The 19660-nt window shown below is 47.2% G+C and overlaps 1 long non-coding RNA gene across 1 annotated transcript; it reads right to left on the bottom strand.

The window, feature by feature from the left end:
- Nucleotides 1–9944: 9944 nt before the first annotated feature.
- Nucleotides 9945–14447, bottom strand: LOC149524611 (uncharacterized). The gene is made up of 3 exons (XR_016349093.1): nt 14309–14447; nt 13670–13791; nt 9945–10100 (listed from the first exon to the last, which is right to left on the bottom strand). It is a non-coding gene; the product is annotated as an uncharacterized LOC149524611 (long non-coding RNA).
- Nucleotides 14448–19660: the final 5213 nt, after the last annotated feature.

Below are 19660 nucleotides of genomic sequence, written 5' to 3'. Positions count from 1 at the left end.
AAACATCATCTTTTTTAGGTCCGGAATGATGGAACCTATTTAACAGCCTGGAATTTGCTCCTTATTTTGTGTTCTGTTCCTCAGGGATGGCCCATCCATTTTTTAATACTTCCCACCAACATTATGCACTTTTCACTTTCCAAAATATGGTTGGTATCCCAACCTTCATTCTTATAATCTTAGGGTATGTCTACACATCAAAGATAATTCAAAATCACAGCTGTTATTTCGAATTAACTTTTCTAGCATCTATACAGCCAAACCGCTATTTTGAAATTAATTCGAAATAGCGGAGTACTTTTTTGGAATTTGGTAATCCTCCTTCCGCGAGGAATAATGCCAAATTCGAAATAGCTAAATCGAAATAAGCTCTGTGTAGATGCTTATTTTGAAATAGGGGGCCTCTGGCACTCTGGGAACAACCAGAAAAAACTCTTCTGCTCCCCCCGCCCCAGCCATGGAGCTCTCAAAGGGGTAGACTCCGGCCACAGTGCCTATGCCAGCTTCAAGCCTGTCAGGACAGAGCCAGCAGTCTGTGCAGCTGGCCCGGCATGAACCAGCCATCCAGTGGCACCCAGCCCTCCACCACTCCCCAGGAGCAGGCTGGCAGCTCCCAGAAGCCTGCCAGGGGACGAAAAAGGCGAGCGCCTTCCTGGTCTAGTGCGGAGATTGTGGACTTCATTGAGGTTTGGGTGGAGGCCTCCAATGTACATGATCTGTGCACTAGACACAGGAACACGGATGTCTACAGGTGGATGGCAGACAGACTGGCCACCAAAGGCCACATGCGCACTCAAGAACAGGTGTGCATGAAAATAAAAGAGCTGCAGCAGGCCTATGCCAGGGTCTATGGGGATAGCTCCCAACTAGGGGCTGATCCTGACCTCTGCACCAATTATGATACCCTGGACTGCATTCTGGGGGGCCAGATGGTCCGTGCCCCACAGGTGGTCATCAATCCTGGGGCAGACACCCAGGAGGAAGAAGAAGAGGAGGAAGAGAACATCCAGGAGCTGCAGGAGCTGGGAGGGAGCGCGGCACTCACCCAGGACCCCCGAGCCATCCCAGGTAGCCTGTTACCGGTGTCATCGGAGGCCGGGGAGGCCTCGACATGTGAGTGCCATCTCTGTCCCCTTATGTGGGGGTGAGGAGGAGGGGAGATGGAGACCAAGGACCACGCGTGTGGGCCTGGCTGACCACGGAGTACGCAGAAACCTGTGCTTGTGCCGTGCCACTCTGGGCATGTGGCCCAGGCTGGCTGCCACAGAGGGGCCCTGGCCTGTTACCCACACACATGTATGTATGTATGAAGGCACATCACATAGTCCTGACTCCAAGGAGGGACACTGCACGATGCCTTCCCTGCACAAGCCCCCTCTAGGCAGAGGCAGGGCACAAATTCACTTCCTTCCCCCCTTCCTACTCCCCACACACATTATATGCAGCACAGGGACCAGCTCACACTCCGGGGATAGCAGGATATCATGGTGCGGACACCTGCCATCCTCGCCTTGCAGAGGGGGGCTGCGCTTCACCCACTGTGTCCCCAGGGAGAACTGACCACTTCTCTTGTTTCTCCACAGCTGCAGCAGCTGTGAGTGCAGGGTGCACCACCCCATCCAGGACATCCTGCCACACCTGGGCCCTCAGCAAGCTGACCCGGAACCAGGAGGATACTAGCAGCAGCACCTGGAGCTCCTGCGATGGTGGGTCCATTTCCAGGAGCACTGGGTGGAGGAAGACCTGCAGCTGCAGCGGGAGAGATTGCGCGGGAGCTGCTTGACCAGGAGCATGCCATGCGTGACCACCTGCAGGCCCTAGTGCAGATATTGCTGCCTGCTGCTGCTCCTGCCCAGCTATCATTGCTCCTCCCACTCCTGCTACCCCTCCTGCTTTTTCCTCCCCCTCCACCTGCCCCACCCTCCATACCCGCTCCAACGCCAAGGCCCCCGCACCCACTGGGAGACAGGTGGACCAGCAAGACTCCCAACCCTGACTTTTTCCTCCCCTTGCGTCCCCCTTCCAGCTCCCGCCTCCCAGGTTTACCCTTCCCCTCTCTCACCCTCATTTCCTCCTCACCCCAGATATGGTCAATAAACAGTTTGTTTTTGTCATCATATGTGTCTTTATTTATATCAGGAAGGGGGCTTAAGGAGGGGTCTGTGAAAGGATGTGAGGGTGAAATGTGGCACAAGCCCCCAGTGGGGCGCACCAGGGAGACTTTAGTCCTTCTCTGGTTAGAAGCTCTCTCACAGGGCCACCCGGATGCAGACAGCCCCCGATGGGCCTTCCAGCTGGCAGCCATGTGGAGCTGCACATAGAGGCCGGCCAAGTGGTCGGCCTCTGTCATCTAGGCTGGCAGGAAAGCCTCCACCTTCCACTCACACAAGGGATATATCTAGACTACATGCCTTTGTCGCCAGAGGCATGTCAGTTAGACTACCCAATATAGTCAATGAAGCCAGAATTTAAATATCCCTGGTTTCATTAAAACAAAAATGGCTGCCACGCTGTGCTGGCTCAGCTGTTCATCGGCACAGAGTGCGAGTCAAGACGTTGATCGGTTGACAAGGGAAGCTGTTGTCGACTGCTCCCTTATGCTTCGTGAAATGATGTTTACAGGAGTGGTCAACTAAGGCTTCCCTTGTCAACCAATCCACGTCTTGACTCATGCTCTCTGCCGACTATCAGCTGAGCCGGCACAGCGTGGTAGCCATTTTTATTTTAATGAAGCCGGGGATATTTAAATGGATATTTATCCAATCCATACTTCTTTAACTTGCTGGCAAGAATACCATGGGGAAATATTAGAATTTTGCTGAATTCAAGTTATATCACGTCAATTGCCTTCTTCATATCCAGAGAACCAGTTACCTCAACATGGAAGGCAATCAGGATGGTGAGGCATGACTTGCTCTTGGTGAATCCATTTTGACAATTCCTGATCATTTTCCTCTTTTCCAAGCGCTTCAAAAGGGATTTCTTGAAGATTCCATCTATGATTTTTCAAAGGACTGAGGGAACTACGAAATAAGATGGTGCCAGTTCTTCAGAAGATTTTGGTAGCTTCACTGTGGGAGAGGGGTCACCCATATCTCTAAGGGTATGTCTATCATACAGCGTTATTTCAAAATATTTTATTTCAAAACAGTTAAGTCGAAAAAAGATATTTCAAAATAACATGTCTACATACAAAATGTATTTTGAAATAGCATTGTCCTATTTCGAAATAGCGCATCTACACTGATTGGACGCTGAATTGCATTTAAGGGGAGCTGAAACCGGTGTCAGTAGGGCATCAGATCAGTAGTTAATTTGTGCGGCTGCTGGCTGAGGCTATCTGAGTCAAGATGTGGATCAGTCGACAAGGGAAGCTTTTGTCAACCGCTTCCTTATGCCTCGTGAAACGATGTTTACAGGAGCGGTCGACAAAGGCTTCGCTTGTCGACCGATCCACGTCTTCACTCATGCTCTCTGCCGACTATCAGCTGAGCCAGCACTGTGTGGCAGCCATTGTTATTTTAATGAAGCCGGGGATATTTAAATCCCGGCTTCATTGACTGTGTCAGGTAGTCTAATTTACATGCCTCTGGCAACAGAGACATGTAGTCTAGACATGCCCAAATTGTGCAGCACACAGCATGCTGCCACCACATGCGGAAGAGAGGTCCAGGCAGGTGAGGAGGCATCTAAAGCAGGCCTTCAGCCGACTGAAGGCACTCTCCACCGCAATGCGGGCCTTGCCTAGCTTGACATTAAAGGCCTGTTGGGAGGGGTTGAAGTGTCCCATGTAGAGCTTCATCAACCAGGGTTGTAGTGGGTAGGCCACATCCTCCACCAGGCACACAGTCATGTCCACGACCCCGACCCTGATGTGGTGGTTGGGGAAGAAAATCCTAGCGTGCAGCCTCCGGCACACAGAGGAGTTGTACACTCACGTGTCATGGGCTTTGCCGGACCAGCCCATGTTGATGTCCACAAACTGTCCCCAGTGGTCAGACACAGCCTGCAGGATGACTGAGAAGTATCCCTTCCGGTTGATGTAGAGGGAGGCCTGGTGGTCCAGGGCACGGATGGGGATGTGCATCCCGTCGATTGCTCCCCCGCAGTTGGGGAAGCCCAGGGCAGTAAACCCCTTGATCACCACATCCAAATCGGTGAGGCGGATGACTCTGTGGAGCAGTACTCTGTCGATGGCCTTGACCACCTGCAGAGGTACACACAAAACAGCGAGTCACTGGGGTCCTAGGGTGGCTGAGGATGCTCCTTCCCCCCCACTGCCCAGCACCCCCACTCCCTAGGAGCAACCCCCCTTGCAAATCTGGCCACCGCAGGCTGTCCATAGTACGACTGGGATGGACCAAACCCTCCCAGGAATGGGACTTGCACCCCTTCCCTCCTTTTCTCTAAGGGAACACATCCCTTCCTTGCACCCCCCTCCCTCCTCATGGCACAGTGGACGGAGAATGCCATACCTGCATGAGCACTGCTCCGACGGTGGATCTTCCGATGCTGAACTGGTTCGCCCAGGAGTGGCTCTGGTTCCATGTTGCTGAGTGCTGTGGTGTCCTGAGTTAGGGCACCCAGAGCAGACAGAGAGAAAAAATCTTTGCTGTCCCTCAGTGAATTAGGCAAGCAAGCAGGGAAAGCTGAGAACTGGCTGTCCAGGGGGGGGTCCCTTTAAGCACAAGCCCCAGATAGCCACAGCCAGCAGCCACACAAAATAACTACTGACCTGATGCCCTACTGACACCAGTTTCAGCTGCCCTTAAATGCAATTCAACGTCCAATCAGTGTAGATGCGCTATTTTGAAATAGGAAAATGCTATTTCAAAATACATTTTATATGTAGATGTGTTATTTTGAAATATCTTTTTTCGAATTAACTATTTTGAAATATGATATTTTGAAATACCCTTAGAGATCTGGGTGACCCCTCTCCCACAGTGAAGCTACCAAAATCTTCTAAAGAACTGGCACCATCTTATTTCATAATTTATTTAGTTCCCTCAGTCCTTTGAAAAATCATAGAAGGAATCTTCAAGAAATCCATTTTGAAGCACTTGGAAAAGAGGAAAATGATCAGGTGTAGGTGGAGCTTGGTCCTGCCTTGAGGGCGGGGGGCTGGACTCGATGACCTCTTGAGGTCCCTTCCAGTCCTATTATTCTATGATTCTATGATTGTGAAAATGGATTCACCACGAGCAACTCATGCCTCATCATCCTGATTGCCTTCCATGATGAGGTAACTGGTTCTCTGGATATGAAGAAGGCAATGGACGTGATATAACTTGAATTTAGCAAAACTCTAATATTTTCCCCATGGTATTCTTGCCAGCAAGTTAAAGAAGTATGGATTGGATAAATGGACTGTAAGGTAGACAGGAAGCTGGATAGATCATCTACCTCAACAGATGGCTCGCTGTCTGGCTGGCGGTCGCTATCAAGGAGAGTGCACCAAGGATCGGTTCTTGGGCCATTTTTGTTCAACATGTTTATTAATGACCTGCGTAAGGGGATGGATTAGACCCTCAGCAAGTTTCAAGCTACGTCTTCTGGTTATTTTTGAGGAAGGAATTCCATCCTCTCCCAGACCAGTCCCTTGCTCCCCCGATGCCCTACCACCTGCACTGAGCTGTTGTTCTTCTCCTCTGGGTTTCGATGCATACAAGTAGGAAATTGCCCAACATAGTGTACGTCTACATTACAGCGCTAATTCGAACTAACTTAGTTCGAATTAGTTAATTCGAACTAAGCTAATTCGAACTAACGCATCTAGAACTAAAAACTAGTTCGAATTAGCGTTTTGCTAATTCGAACTAGCATGTCCACATTACGTGGACCCTGAACCAGGCTTAAGGATGGCCGGAAGCAGTGCCGGCAGGGCATCAGAGGAGGACTTAGAGCGTGGAGATGCTGTCTCAGGCTAGCCGAGGGCTGCGCTTAAAGGGTCCCAACCCCCATCTCGGACAGACCGTTCTCAGGGGTGCCCTGCTTGCAAACCAGTCCTGGCTTGGATTGCCCGGAGTACCCACATTGGGCACATCACAGCACTCGGCCATCAGCCTGGATGCACTTGCCACAGGCTGCCATCTGGGGAGAGGGGGCAATTGGGGGGCTGCAGGAGAGTTTCCACCCCCAGAATCCCGCAGAGCCAGCCCAGTCCTCCCCATTGGGGGCTCGTGCCCCATTCCTCCCTCATCTCCTTCCACTTACCCTTCCCTAGCCCCTTTTCTTGATGTACAAAATAAAGGACAATTGTGTTCAAAAATGGAATCTGTCTTTATTGAACAAAACTGGGGGAGACTGGGAAAAGGAGGTGGGAGAGGGGAAGAGACAGGCTGGGAGAGGGGAGGGCAACTACAATGATGAGGGGTTGGGAACAGGTCCCATATGAAGAGAGGCTAAAGAGACTGGGACTTTTCAGCTTAGAAAAGAGGAGACGGAGGGGGGACAGGATAGAGGTCTCTAAAAGCAGGAGTTGGGTGGAGAGGGTGCATACAGAAAAGTTCTTCATTAATTCCCATAAAGAAGGACTAGAGGACACCAAAGGAAAGGAATGGGTAGCAGGCTTCAAACTAGTAACAGAAAGTTCTTCTTCACAGAGAGTCAACCTGTGGAACTCCTTGCTGCAGGAGGCTGTGAAGCCTACAGCTAGAACAGAGTTTAAAGGGACGTGAGATCAAGTCATGGAGGTTGGGTCCATGGAGTGCTATTAGCCAGGGGGTAGGAGTGGTGTCCCTGCCCAAGGTTTGTGGAAGGCTGGAGAGGGATGGCACGAGACAAATGGCTTGGTCACTGTCTTCGGTCCATCCCCTCCAGGGTCCCTAGGGTTGGCCACTGTCGGCAGACAGGCTACTGGGCCAGATGGACCTTTGGTCTGTCCCAGGATGGCCATTGTAAGCTCAGGGCTCAGGGTCGGGGGTCTCAGTGGACCCCCTTGATTTTCATGCACACCTGCTCCTGGGTGGCCAAGCTGGCAGCTCTCCTGCCCTAGATGGCCACTTTCCTGTGCCTAGTGCGGAGATCGTGGACGAGACTCCCCATCCCTGACCTATGTTAATACTCTATTTAGGTTGGCCTGTGCACTGATCTGAGAATGCTCAAAACTGCTGAGAACCAAGCCCTCCCCCAGATCTTGGCATACATAGGGGGAAACAGAGAGGCCCAGCCCCCAAATCCTAGCTCATATAAGGAGGCAAGGAAGAGGGATCAAACGCATGTCCCCAAGAAGGACAGAACGTGCACAGATCTAGGCACATATACAGAAGGGGAGAATGTGAAGCTGAATGTAAAGCCCCTACACCTATTCACCAATCCTCGTCTACTCACCTCAAAATCCCCTTCCCAGTTGTAGCCTACAGGGCTAACCCACTTGCATCGCTATACACTATCGTATAGATTTCTTATTTCCTTAGGGTTTTAATATTTGATTATTATAACAGGATGCAATAGGTTTATGCTGAAGCAGTTTGGCTGTAACACAAGAGGCCTATGGGCTACCTCCTGTATGTTGAGTTAAAGGAAATTTAGCAGATATTTGGGCCCTCCCACCTAGATAAAGAGTGGTAAGATGAAGCAACTTTTCATGGCATTAGGGACTTCCAAGCATACCCCAAAACTTAACAGACCCATCCTGACTTGGAAAACCCTGAAATACACAGTTAAAGCCAGACTGAGTAACTGGGGTAGGACAAAAATGACAAATTTGATATTTAAACCACAAAAGGAACCATGGTAGGAAATTGTTATATATGAAAAACAAACAAACAAACAAACAAACATTTCACCATTAGTAAGGGGGGTAAATACAAATAAGGTGATAGGAAAAAGTCCCCTTTCGAATATGTATCAAACATAATATCATCAGCATAATATATAAAAATGCCATCCCAACCGAGGTGCGGGAGGATTCGGAGATGTATTCCTTGGGAGGTGCCAGAATGATGGCCCTTGGTGACCATAGGGAAGGCGATAGTGATGAGGAAGACGATGGACTACGCTTTAGGATGGTCTAAAAGGAATGGTGTATGTGGAAATATAGATCTACATTCCCAGTCTATCTGTCTAAGTTAGGGTGTTTTTGACTGGTCTAAGTCTATTAATAAAATATATGTATAAGCATATTAGAGTTCTTGTAGTGTGAGAGTTTCCACTGTGCACATCAGATTCCCAACCATACAATAATTTAAATACTGGCCCTGATCCTGTGACAAGAACCTGTCAACCCTCAAGGTGGTAACTGGAAATGTGAGTCACTACTCGACTACGGTATCAGAGGCAGCCAGGGGAGAGGGAAGCAGGAGTCACTGCTGGGGGAAGTTGACATAAAAGAAGGCATTCAAGGCAATCAGGTTGCTGAGGCGTGACTTGCCCTTAGTGAATCCATGCTGAGAGTTCCTGATTATTTTTCTCTGTTCCAAGTGCTTTAAAATAGATTCTTTGGGAATCCCCTTTTTTATTTTACCCAGGACCGAGGGGACTTTCTACTAAATAAGATGGTGCCAGTTCTTCAAAAGACTTTGGTACCTTCACTCCGTGAGAAGTGTCACCCAGACATTTAAGATGATAAGAATGAGGACTGGGACAACCACCATCTTTGGAAAGACAAAAGTGCATTGGGTTAGCTTCTTATAATGCTGGAGGGGAAGGAAAGAAAGCGAATAGGCCACCCCGAGGAACAGAGCACAAAGGATGGAGGAAATACAGAGCTGTTGAATGGGTTACATTATTCAGGGGTTATAAAAGATGTTTGATATTTGAAAGCTGTTTTGGGGGGAGAAATCTGACAATGAACTTGCCTCTCCTCATTTTTTTTTCTCATTATAATTGTGGAGAAATGGGATCTGAGCTCAGCTGACTATATATATTTTACTACCACTGTTTTTTAAAAGAAAATAAATTCCCCTTGAGAATGCTGGCAGGGCGAAAGACTGAGGGAATAAGGACGTGGGCCTGCATAGAAGGATGGGGCTATGAGGAGGAGATGGATAAATGTGAAAAAAGAAGAAGTGTGTTTCTATGTGTGTGTGGGGGAGGGTGGTTCGTAGCTACTGGGGATAGAAGAGGGCAGGGTGGGTGGGGGAATAGGAGGAGTACCAGAGGAAGTTGAGGATGTAGGGATGTCACCATTCAATTCTCTCCTCCTGTGGGCATGCTGAGATCTATAGATCTATAGAAGCTCAGACTCTCTGCAGGACTCCAAGCCCTTCTCCCTCCTTGCTGTGTGTCCTTACATCTGCAGAGCCCTGCTAATCCTGGCCTGTCTGAGCCCCTCTCACTGTCTTTCCATGTGACCTGAGATAAAGAGGGGGGTGGGAGAGAAGAAGGAGGATTGGAGGGCATTTTAAATTTGATTATGTGACACCCAGAAAGCACACATTAAAAATGCTCACTGCATGGACTTGGTTGTGTGTGGGGCAGGTCTCTGCTTTGGAACAGGGCAGCACTGGGTTAACATGGCTGGGAAAGCATGGCTGAAGCAGAGGCAGGTGTCCCAGGTGGAGATGGGTTTTGGGAACGAGGGGATTAGCTCAGTGTGAAGCCTCAGCTGAGGTCTCGTGCGTGAGGTTCTGCCTGTGATATGTGAGCCCAGCAGGACAGGACAGGAGACCAACTACAGGTTTAACGGGATGGTAGGGAAGGAGATATTGGGAGGCAGGGTGGCTACCTGTCATGGGGAATGTCATGGGGAATGATAAGGCAGTTGGTAGAGAAGAGGAGAGATGCACTGTCCGTTTTCTCTCACTCGCTTAAAATTGCTGTGCCAGCCATGTAATAACCAGGTCAAAGACTAGGGACTTAGAACACAGAGGAGATTTCTGTCACTGTCCCTTTTAACAACTCCACCTTGAAAACATTTCAAGACATGGCCATCGTCCCCATTGCTCTGTATGAAAACAAGCTCAGTGTGCTCATGAAAACACTCACACACAATTGCAATATACCATCACAACCAGTTGCTTTTATTCCAGTAAGACAGAGGTCATAATGCAGGTTAGAGAGCCTCTTTCTGGATTTTCTTCAAGATTTTCACTGCAAGGGCATTTTCTTCAGAGATGATGCCTTGAGAATCTTTGTTGTCATCACTCCCGTGGACCCTGAATAATATGACATTACATTAGAAAACTACAATTTTAATAAAAATGGCCAAATATATTTGAGATCTTGTGGTGAACAAGTAAGGTCACAGAGAACAGGGCAAGGCCAAAAGATTGTATCTATCTTTAAAAAGGGACCCAACAAGTCTGGGAAAATTATAGATCCATCAGCCACACTTCATTTCTTGGAAAGATACTGAAACTAATTCTGAACTCATTAACTTGTAAACACTGGAGGAGAACAGTCAACATGTCTTTTTCGAGACTAAATCCTGCCGAAACAATCCATTTTGAGTCTTTGGCAGTATTACTTTTTAGTGAGGTGCGAGACATGTTATAGCTCAGTAAGAGTTTTAGTAAGAGTTTGCCACAGTTGCACAAGACTTTCTCATGTGCAAACTAAGAAAATGTAGTCTAGGTGATATTACTATAAAGTGGAGGTGCAAGTGGTTGAAAGAACAAAATCAAACAGCAGTTGTCAATGGTTCACTTTCAAGAACATAACATAAGAACGGCCGTACTGGGTCAGACCAAAGGTCCTTCTAGCCCAGTATCCTGTCTTCCGACAGTGGCTATCACCAGCTTCCCCAGAGAGGGTGGACCGAAGGCAAACTGTTAGGATGTGTACATTGGTGCCCCACAGTAGTCAGTCGGGGGTCCAGTTTGATTTCCTGTATTCTTTTGTCTAAGGCTACGTCTAGACTACGAGGAAGATTCGAAAGAGGATAGGCAAATTCCGCAGGAATTTCCATATCTTCTTCCGATATCATTTTTGAAAGCAGAGCTTTCAAAAGTGAAATTAGTTGGAATACAGCTTTTTTGGCACCTGTCCCTTTTTTGGCACCCATTCCTAGCTCATATAAGGAGGCAAGGAAGAAGGATCAAACCCACGACCCCAAGAAGGACAGAACGTGCCCAGATCTAGGCACATAGACAGAAGGGGAGAATGTGAAGCTGAATGTGAAGCCCCTACACCTATTCTCCACCAATCCTCATCTACTCACCTCTAAATCCCCTTCTCAGTTGTAGCCTATAGGGCTAACCCACTTGCATCGCTATACACTATCGTATAGATTTCTTATTTCCTTAGGGTTTAAATATTTGATTATTATAACAGGATGCAATAGGTTTATGCTGAAGCAGTTTGGTTGTAACACAAGGGGCCTACGGGCTACCTCCTGTATGTTGAGCTAAAGGAAATTTAGCAGATATTTGGGCCCTCCCACCTAGATAAAGAGTGGTAAGATGAAGCAACTTTTCATGGCATTAGGGACTTCCAAGCATACCCCCAAACTTAACAGGACCATCATGACTTGGAAAACCCTGAAATACACAGTTAAAGCCAGACTGAGTAACTGGAGTAGGACAAAAATGACAAATGTGATATTTATACCACAAAAGGAACCATGGTAGGAAATTGATGTATATGAAAAACAAAAACAAACAAACAAACATTTCACCATTAGTAAGGGGGGTAAATACACTTGAGGATGTTCTAGAAGGAACGGTGTATGTGGAAATATAGATCTACATTCCCAGTCTATCTGTCTACGTTAGGGAGTTTTTGACTGTTCTAAGTATATTAATAAAATATATTTGTAGTCACATGAGAGTTCCTATAGTGTGAGTGTTGCCACGGTGCACATCAGATTCCCAAGCATACAATAATTTAAATACTGGCCCTGACCCTGTGACAAGAACCTGTCAACCCTCAAGGTGGTAACTGGAAATTTGAGTCACTACTCGACTACTGTATCAGAGGCAGCCAGGGGAGGGGGAAGCAAGAGTCATGACTGGGGGGAGCTGGCGTAAAAGAAGGCATTGAAGGCAATTAGGCAATTAGGTTGCTGAGGCATGACTTGCCATTGGGGAATCCATGATGAGAGTTCCTGATTATTTTTCTCTAGAAAGTCAATATTTATGGGGTGCAACTGCTCCCAGGTAGGACCCAGTATATTGTATTTCCCTGAAATGGGTCAGGGATGTTGCTGGAACTTTGAAGGCCAAAAGATTGTATCTATCTTTAAAAAGGGACCAAACAGGACTGGGAAAATTATAGATCCATCAGCCACACTTCATTTCTTGGAAAGATACTAAAACTAATTCTGAACTTATTAACTTATAAACACTGGAGGATGACAGTCAACATGTCTTTTTCTAGAGCAAATCCTGCCGACACAATACATTATGATTCTTTGGCAGGATTACTGTCTACAGACCTGCGAGATGCCATAGACATGATACAGCTCAGTAAGAGTTTTAGTAAGAGTTTGCCACGATTGCCCAAGACTTTCTCATGTGCGAACTAGGAAAATGTAGTCTAGGGGATATTACTGTAAGGTGGAGGCGCAAGTGGTTGAAAGAACAAAATCAAACAACAGTTGTCAATGATTCACTTTCAAACTGGTAGGGTGTGCACATTGGGGCCCCATAGTGGTCAGTCCGGGGTCCAGTTTAATTTCCTGTGTTCTTTTGTCTAAGGCTATGTCTACACTATGAGGCAGATTCAAAAGAGGGTCTGGAAATTCCGCAAAGCTTTCGAAAGTGAAAGTAGTTGGAATACAGCTTTTTTGGCACACGTCCCTTTTTCGAAAAGCCGCTCTTCCTTAAAAAATGAGGTTTATACGGCTTTTCAAAAAAAGGGGTTACGGAAAAAGCCACTTTCGAAATGAGATCAGAAGAAGATATGGAAATTCCTGCTGAATATTCATATCCTCTTTTGAATCTTCTGCTTAGTTGAGTTGAGCCGAGCCCATTGCTTTCCAGGACAAAAATATTAAATGGTGCATGGTCAAGAACTCATCACTACAGAACTCCAAGAAATGTTCTGCTATGAGTCAGGATGTGTCTACACTCCACCGTTATTAAAAATGTGAGCGTCTACGTAGCAATTAATTGTTTTGAAATAATATCAAAATAACGGTCAGCTTATTCAGACTTTTTTAAATCTCATTCCATGAGGACGAACTGCTCTTCCGAAATAGCCATTTCAAAATAGCTGCAGTGTAGACGCTCCAGTGTTACTATTACAGAATAACTCCTCACCAGGGACATTCTAAGTAATATCTCCCTCATGCTTCTTGGGGCTCTAAATCTATGTAGTGCATCCACATAAGGGGAGCCTGCCTCAGAATAATTTTGAAGCTCCCTTGTAGTGCGGATGCTCTATTTTGAAATAAGCTATTTCAGAATGTATCTTCGGAGTAGCTTATACCCATATAATGATGGTCTGGCACTTATAGGTGCTTTGACAGAATAGACCCATGGACGAACTAATGCTGATGTAATTGGCTCTGTGCTGTCCTCTTTCAACCACGGACCTATGGATTGTGCTGGAGTTGATGCTGTTGTTAAGGGGCTCAGAGGAGTTTCTCTTGGCAACTTGGGGAAGGCAGCTCTAAGTAAAAGACGTCATTAAGTGAGCTCCCAAGCGGGCCAGAACCAGGAAAACACAGAAGCCCAGAAAGTGCTTTGTCACATGCCTCCACCAAGATTAAACATTATAGAAAGTGATGGAAAAATATCTCTGTTGACATAGTCATGTCTTCCTTGTGGAATCCTGAACTTACCCCTCTTCGACGACAGCATCTGTACCAGCCGCAGCGAAATATGAGAAACGTATTGCTTGGACAACGACGAAGGCACCGGCCTCGCATCCTAATACATCGATTTCTACAACCAAGAGGACAGCCTGCACCAAAAAACGAAAAAAGTCTTGAATTTCATAAACACACATGAGGGAAAATGAGCGTTCTGATTACAGTTTTACGGGTGTTTCCCACTCGCTAGGACGCTGCCTAGTCAGTCCACTAATCTTCCTGTGCCCCATTTTGCTTGATATTTTATAATACTTACATAGCTGCAATTTTGTCCATTTTCAATGGCAACCTTTATCAGTGATGATTTTATGTTCTCTGCCAGCTCATTCATAAAAATGTTGAATAGGATTGGTCCAATAGTGGGGATATTTTCACAGAGAACAATTCAACCAGCTCTGAATAGATTTTCACATGCACATTTCAGGCATCTTCGTAATCCTAGGACTATTTCACAGCTAAATTTACAGAATCATCTGCTAATCATGTAAACACTGGAGTTCTTTAGGAAAAGAAGCATTAAGAAAGAAGAAATGAAAAGATTTTAAGCACTCTTAGTCTTTATTTACAAATATTCTTTCATAGCGGTCCCACACTTTATTAAAATCTTACCTTGCCCACTAACTTGCATCACCAAGAAGAAGAAAGCAAAAAGAAGGTACAGGATCTTCATAGCTGAAGGCTGGCTGGGAACTCAATGCGCCTGTAGAGAAGAGACGTTGAGATCGACGTGAGACTGCAACTCTGTCTATTTATAGGGTGCTGAGCATTAGAATATGGACTGGTCTGTTGAAATCTTGTGTTGATGCACATGACATTCAGAAAGTCTGCTGCAATCTGTGAATCACTGTAATTATTATTTGTACAACACCATGAACAGTCCTGGAGAATTTCAAGGAAGTACATTTGACAACTCCCTGCCTTAAGAAATTAATAATTTGAATACTTATATCTGATAAACATTGACCGCTGGGTAAAAATCTTCATCCTGACTTCAGAAGAGGTTTATAATTCACGGAAGAATTTCAGAATATGATTCTGCCAGGGAAACAATTGAATGCAGGGAATGTTTGTTTCTGTAGTTGCTTTAAATAATTATCAATGTATATTTAGGGATTTAGGTTATATTCACTTTGAAATGAGAAAGTATTTTAACTTTGTAAAATACTCTTTGACAGGAATGGATACTTTATTTGCTTTTTTCCTCTAAGGGTAAACTGTGGAGTTTTACAGTGAATGATTGGAAAAAATCATAATTTTTCTTTCCCCCCCCCCCAAACACCAAACATCAGCTTTTATTATAACTTTCTGAACTACAAATATGAAATATAGGTGGTGCAACATGTGAACTCACAGGACATAAGCTTCTGTCATGTTTTCTCCCATATTCTCAGGAAAGAGAGAGAAGTTCAAAGGAGACTGTTCACAGTACTAATGGATAGCAGAACGAGGAGCAATGGTCTGAAATTACAGTGGGGGAGCTCTAGGTAGGATATGAGGATAAATCATTTGACTAGGAGAGTGGCGAAGCACTGGAATGGGTGACCTAGGAAGATGGTATGATCTCCGTCTCTAGAGGTTTTTATGTACAGGCTTAACAAAGGCCTGGCTGGGATGATTTAGTTGGGGTTGGTTCTGCATAGGGCTAAGGATTGGGCACGATGACCTACTAAGGTCTCTTCCAGCCCTAGGATTCTATGCTTCTTCAACTGATTGGGTTGAAACTGCAGCCAGGGATATTTTGGAAAACTGTTAAGGTGCTACATAGAAGTCCGACACCTCTGCATTCTTCAGGGGATTCATTCCAACAAGGGTTCAGACCTGGCAAAATATAAATGCACGTAAGGCTTCATAACCTCATTCAGAATCATTTCCTGGTAATTACTTTCCTCCTTCCCTCCATTTCTACACATCTGGATGTACCAAATGCAAAGTATTGGGGGCAGGTGAAATCAGCAGGGCAGTCCACAATTGGAAGGGCCTTTACCTTCTTAGCTCCAGTTGTTGCCCTCTATTTCAGCCATGTCTGTGTGGATGGAAGATGCTGGTTTCCTCCCACACCATGTCCTTCACAGAGACAGGACAGGGAGCACTCAATGCTTCTAACCCTCTTGGGACACCAGGATCTGGCACTTTAGCCTGGCCAGCCATTTTACTCTTTGTTCCCTGTTATATTCATATTATACCCAAATGAGACGTTTTACACAATGATCAGCAATAATCTCACGGTAAGTTCATTAGATGGGACTCCTTTATTTCCTGGCCTTCAGACTGATAACAGGCACAAACGTAAAAACAGAGAAAGAGAAAGCAGGCTGCTCCATGAATCAGAAAGATACCGCTCATCTCGCCATATACTAGTCTATGTGCATGGTGATTGAGTCTGCTAATCCCAGAGCACATGATTCCCATCAAAGCTCACTAGCCTTTGAGCATGACTAGGAGAAAACTCTGAGAATTTAAAGTTGTCGCTTACAGTTTTCCTACACTTTTCAATCCACAGCACTTTCCCCACAGGTGTTGGTGCTGCTAATGGTCGTCTTCCAATTGCTTAATGGAAGATAAGGCTCTTCCCTTAATTAGTCCCTGCCTGGTCAACTCATTACCACACCTAGGTTGGGGAGAGGCAGGAGAATGTGGGTGGCAGTGATGTGTAAGAGCAAACTGCTGCAGAGAAAATGTAAAGCACCCTTCTGTGCACACACACATCCACCCATGAAACCAACCAACCAAAAAAACCTTCCTTTTCACCTTCTGCTACCAACTAATCACACCTGGGCCTCCTTTCACATCCATCTAGAAGCTGAAAAATAACATAACTAAAATTTAAATACATTCAGTTGCCCTGTATCTAAATCTCTAATCCTTAGGGATACATGAGAGGTCTAAATAGTCTCCTTCCATTCCGTCAAACATCATCTTTTTTAGGTCCCGAAAGATGGAACCTATTTAACAGCCTGGCATTTGCTCCTTATTTTGTGCTCTGTTCCTCAGGGATGGCCCAGCCATTTTTTTATGTTTCCCACCAACATTATGCACTTTTCACTTTCCAAAAGATGGTTGGTATCCCAACCTTCATTCTTATAATCTTAGGGTATGTCTACACATCAAAGTTAATTCAAAATCACAGCTGTTATTTCGAATTAACTTTTCTAGCATCTATACAGCCAAACCGCTATTTTGAAATTAATTCGAAATAGCGGAATACTTATTTTGAATTTGGTAAATCTCCTTCCACGAGGAATAATGCCAAATTCGAAATAGCTAAATTGAAATAAGCTCTGTGTAGATGCTTATTTTGAAATAGGGGGCCTCCGGCCCCTCCAAGGGTATCTTACTCTGGGAACAACCAGAAAAACTCTTCTGCTCCCCCCGCCCCAGCCATGGAGCTCTCAAAGGGGTAGACTCCGGCCACAGTGCCTATGCCAGCTTCAAGCCTGTCAGGACAGAGCCAGCAGTCTGTGCAGCTGGCCCGGCATGAGCCAGCAACCCAGTGGCACCCAGCCCTCCACCACTCCCCAGGAGCAGGCTGGCAGCTCCCAGGAGCCTGCCAGGGGACCAAAAAGGTGGGCGCCTTTCTGGTCTAGTGCGGAGATTGTGGACTTCATTGAGGTTTGGGGGGAGGCCTCCAATGTACACGATCTGTGCACTAGACACAGGAACACGGATGTCTACAGGTGGATGGCTGACAGCCTGGCCACCAAAGGCCACATGCACACCCAAGAGCAGGTGTGCATGAAAATAAAAGAGCTGCAGCAGGCCTATGCCAGGCTCTATGGGGATAGCTCCCAACTAGGTGCTGACCCTGACCTCTGCCCCTATTATGATACCCTGGACTGCATTCTGGGGGGCCAGACGGTCCGTGCCCCACAGGTGGTCATCAATCCTGGGGCAGACACCCAGGGAGAAGAAGAAGACCAGGAGGAGAACACCCAGGAGCTGCAGAAGCCAGGAGGGAGCGTGGCACTCACCCAGGACCCCCAAGCCATCCCAGGTAGCCTGTTACCGGTGTCATCGGAGGTCGGGGAGGCCTCGACATGTGAGTGCCATCCCTGTCCCCTTATGCGGGGATGGGGAGGGCGGAGAGGGAGACCAAAGACCATGTGTATGGGCCTGACTGACCACGGAGTACGCAGAAACCTGTGCATGTGCCGTGCCACCCTGGGCATGTGGCCCGGTCTGGCTGCCACAGAGGGGCCCTGGCCTGTTACCCACACACATGTATGTATGTATGAAGGCACATGACATAGTCCTGACTCCAAGGAGGGACACTGCATGATGCCTTCCCTCCACAAGCCCCCTCTAGGCAGAGGAAGGGCACAAATCCACTTCCTTCCCCCCTTCCTACTCCCCACACACATTATATGCAGCACAGGGGCCAGCTCACACTCCGGGGATAGCAGGACATGATGGTGCGGACACCTGCCATCCTCGCCTTGCAGAGGGGGGCTGGGCTTCACCCACTGTGTTCCCAGGGAGAACTGACTACTTCTCATGTTTCTCCCCAGCTACAGCTGCTGCGAGTGCAGGGTGCACTACCCCATCCAGGACATCCTGCTGCACCTGGGCCCTCAGCAGGCTGACCCGGAACCAGGAGGATACCAGCAGCAGCACCTGGAGGTCCTGCGATGGTGGGTCCATTTCCAGGAGCACTGGGTGGAGGAAGACCTGCAGCTGCAGCGGGAGAGCTTGCGGGAGCTGCTTGACCAGGGGCATGCCATGCGTGACCACCTGCAGGCCCTAGTGCAGATATTTCTGCATGCTGCTGCTCCTGCCCCTGCTGCTGCCCCAGCTATCATTGCTTTTCCCACTCCTGCTACCCCTCCCGCTTTTTCCTCCCCCAACACCTTCCCCACCCTCCATACCCGCTCCAACGCCAAGGCCCCCACAGCCACTGGGAGACAGGTGGACCAGCAAGACTCCCAACCCTGACATTTCCTCCCCTTGCCTCCCCCTTCCAGCTCCCGCCTCCCAGGTTTACCCTTCCCCTCTCTCACCCTCATTCACTCCTCACCCCAGATATGGTCAATAAACAGAATTTGGTTTTGTCAACATATGTGTCTTTATTTTATATCAGGAAGGGGGGGTTAAGGAGGGGTCTGTGAAAGGATGTGAGGGTGAAATGAGGCACAAGCCCCCAGTGGGGCGCACCAGGGATACTTTAGTCCTTCTCTGGGTGAAAGCTCTCTCACAGGGCCTCCCGGATGCAGACAGCCCGCCGATGGGCCTTCCGGCTGGCAGCCATGTGGGGCTGCACATAGAGGCCGGCCAAGTGGTCGGCCTCTGTCATCCAGGCTGTCAGGAAAGCCTCCGCCTTCCACTCACACAAGGGATATATCTAGACTACATGCCTTTGTCGCCAGAGGCATGCGAATTAGACTATCCAATATAGTCAGTGAAGCCAGGATTTAAATATCCCTGGTTTAATTAAAACAAAAATGGCTGCCATGCTGTGCTGGCTCAGCTGCTCATCGGCACAGAGTGCGAGTCAAGACGTTGATCGGTTGACAAGGGAAGCTTTTGTCACCCTCTTCCTTATGCCTCGTGAAACGATGTTTACAGGAGCGGTTGACAAAGGCTTCCCTTGTCAACCGATCCACGTCTTGACTCATGCTCTCTGCCGACTATCAGCTGAGCCGGCACAGCGTGGTAGCCATTTTTATTTTAATGAAGCCGGGGATATTTAAATGGATATTTATCCAATCCATACTTCTTTAACTTGCTGGCAAGAATACTGTGGGGAAATATTAGAATTTTGCTAAATTCAAGTTATATCACGTCAATTGCCTTCTTCATATCCAGAGAACCAGTTACCTCAACATGGAAAGCAATCAGGATGGTGAGGCATGCCTTGCTCTTGGTGAATCCATTCTGACAATTCCTGATCATTTTCCTCTTTTCCAAGCGCTTCAAAAGGGATTTCTTGAAGATTCCGTCTATGATTTTTCAAAGGACTGAGGGTAC

The sequence above is a fragment of the Pelodiscus sinensis genome, chromosome 3 (genome assembly GCF_052426305.1).
Source record: "Pelodiscus sinensis isolate ZL-2025 chromosome 3, ASM5242630v1, whole genome shotgun sequence".
In the NCBI taxonomy this organism is placed as follows: domain Eukaryota; kingdom Metazoa; phylum Chordata; order Testudines; family Trionychidae; genus Pelodiscus; species Pelodiscus sinensis.
The sequence above is the reverse complement of the archived record's forward strand: the minus strand, read 5'-3'. Positions and strand labels throughout refer to the sequence as shown.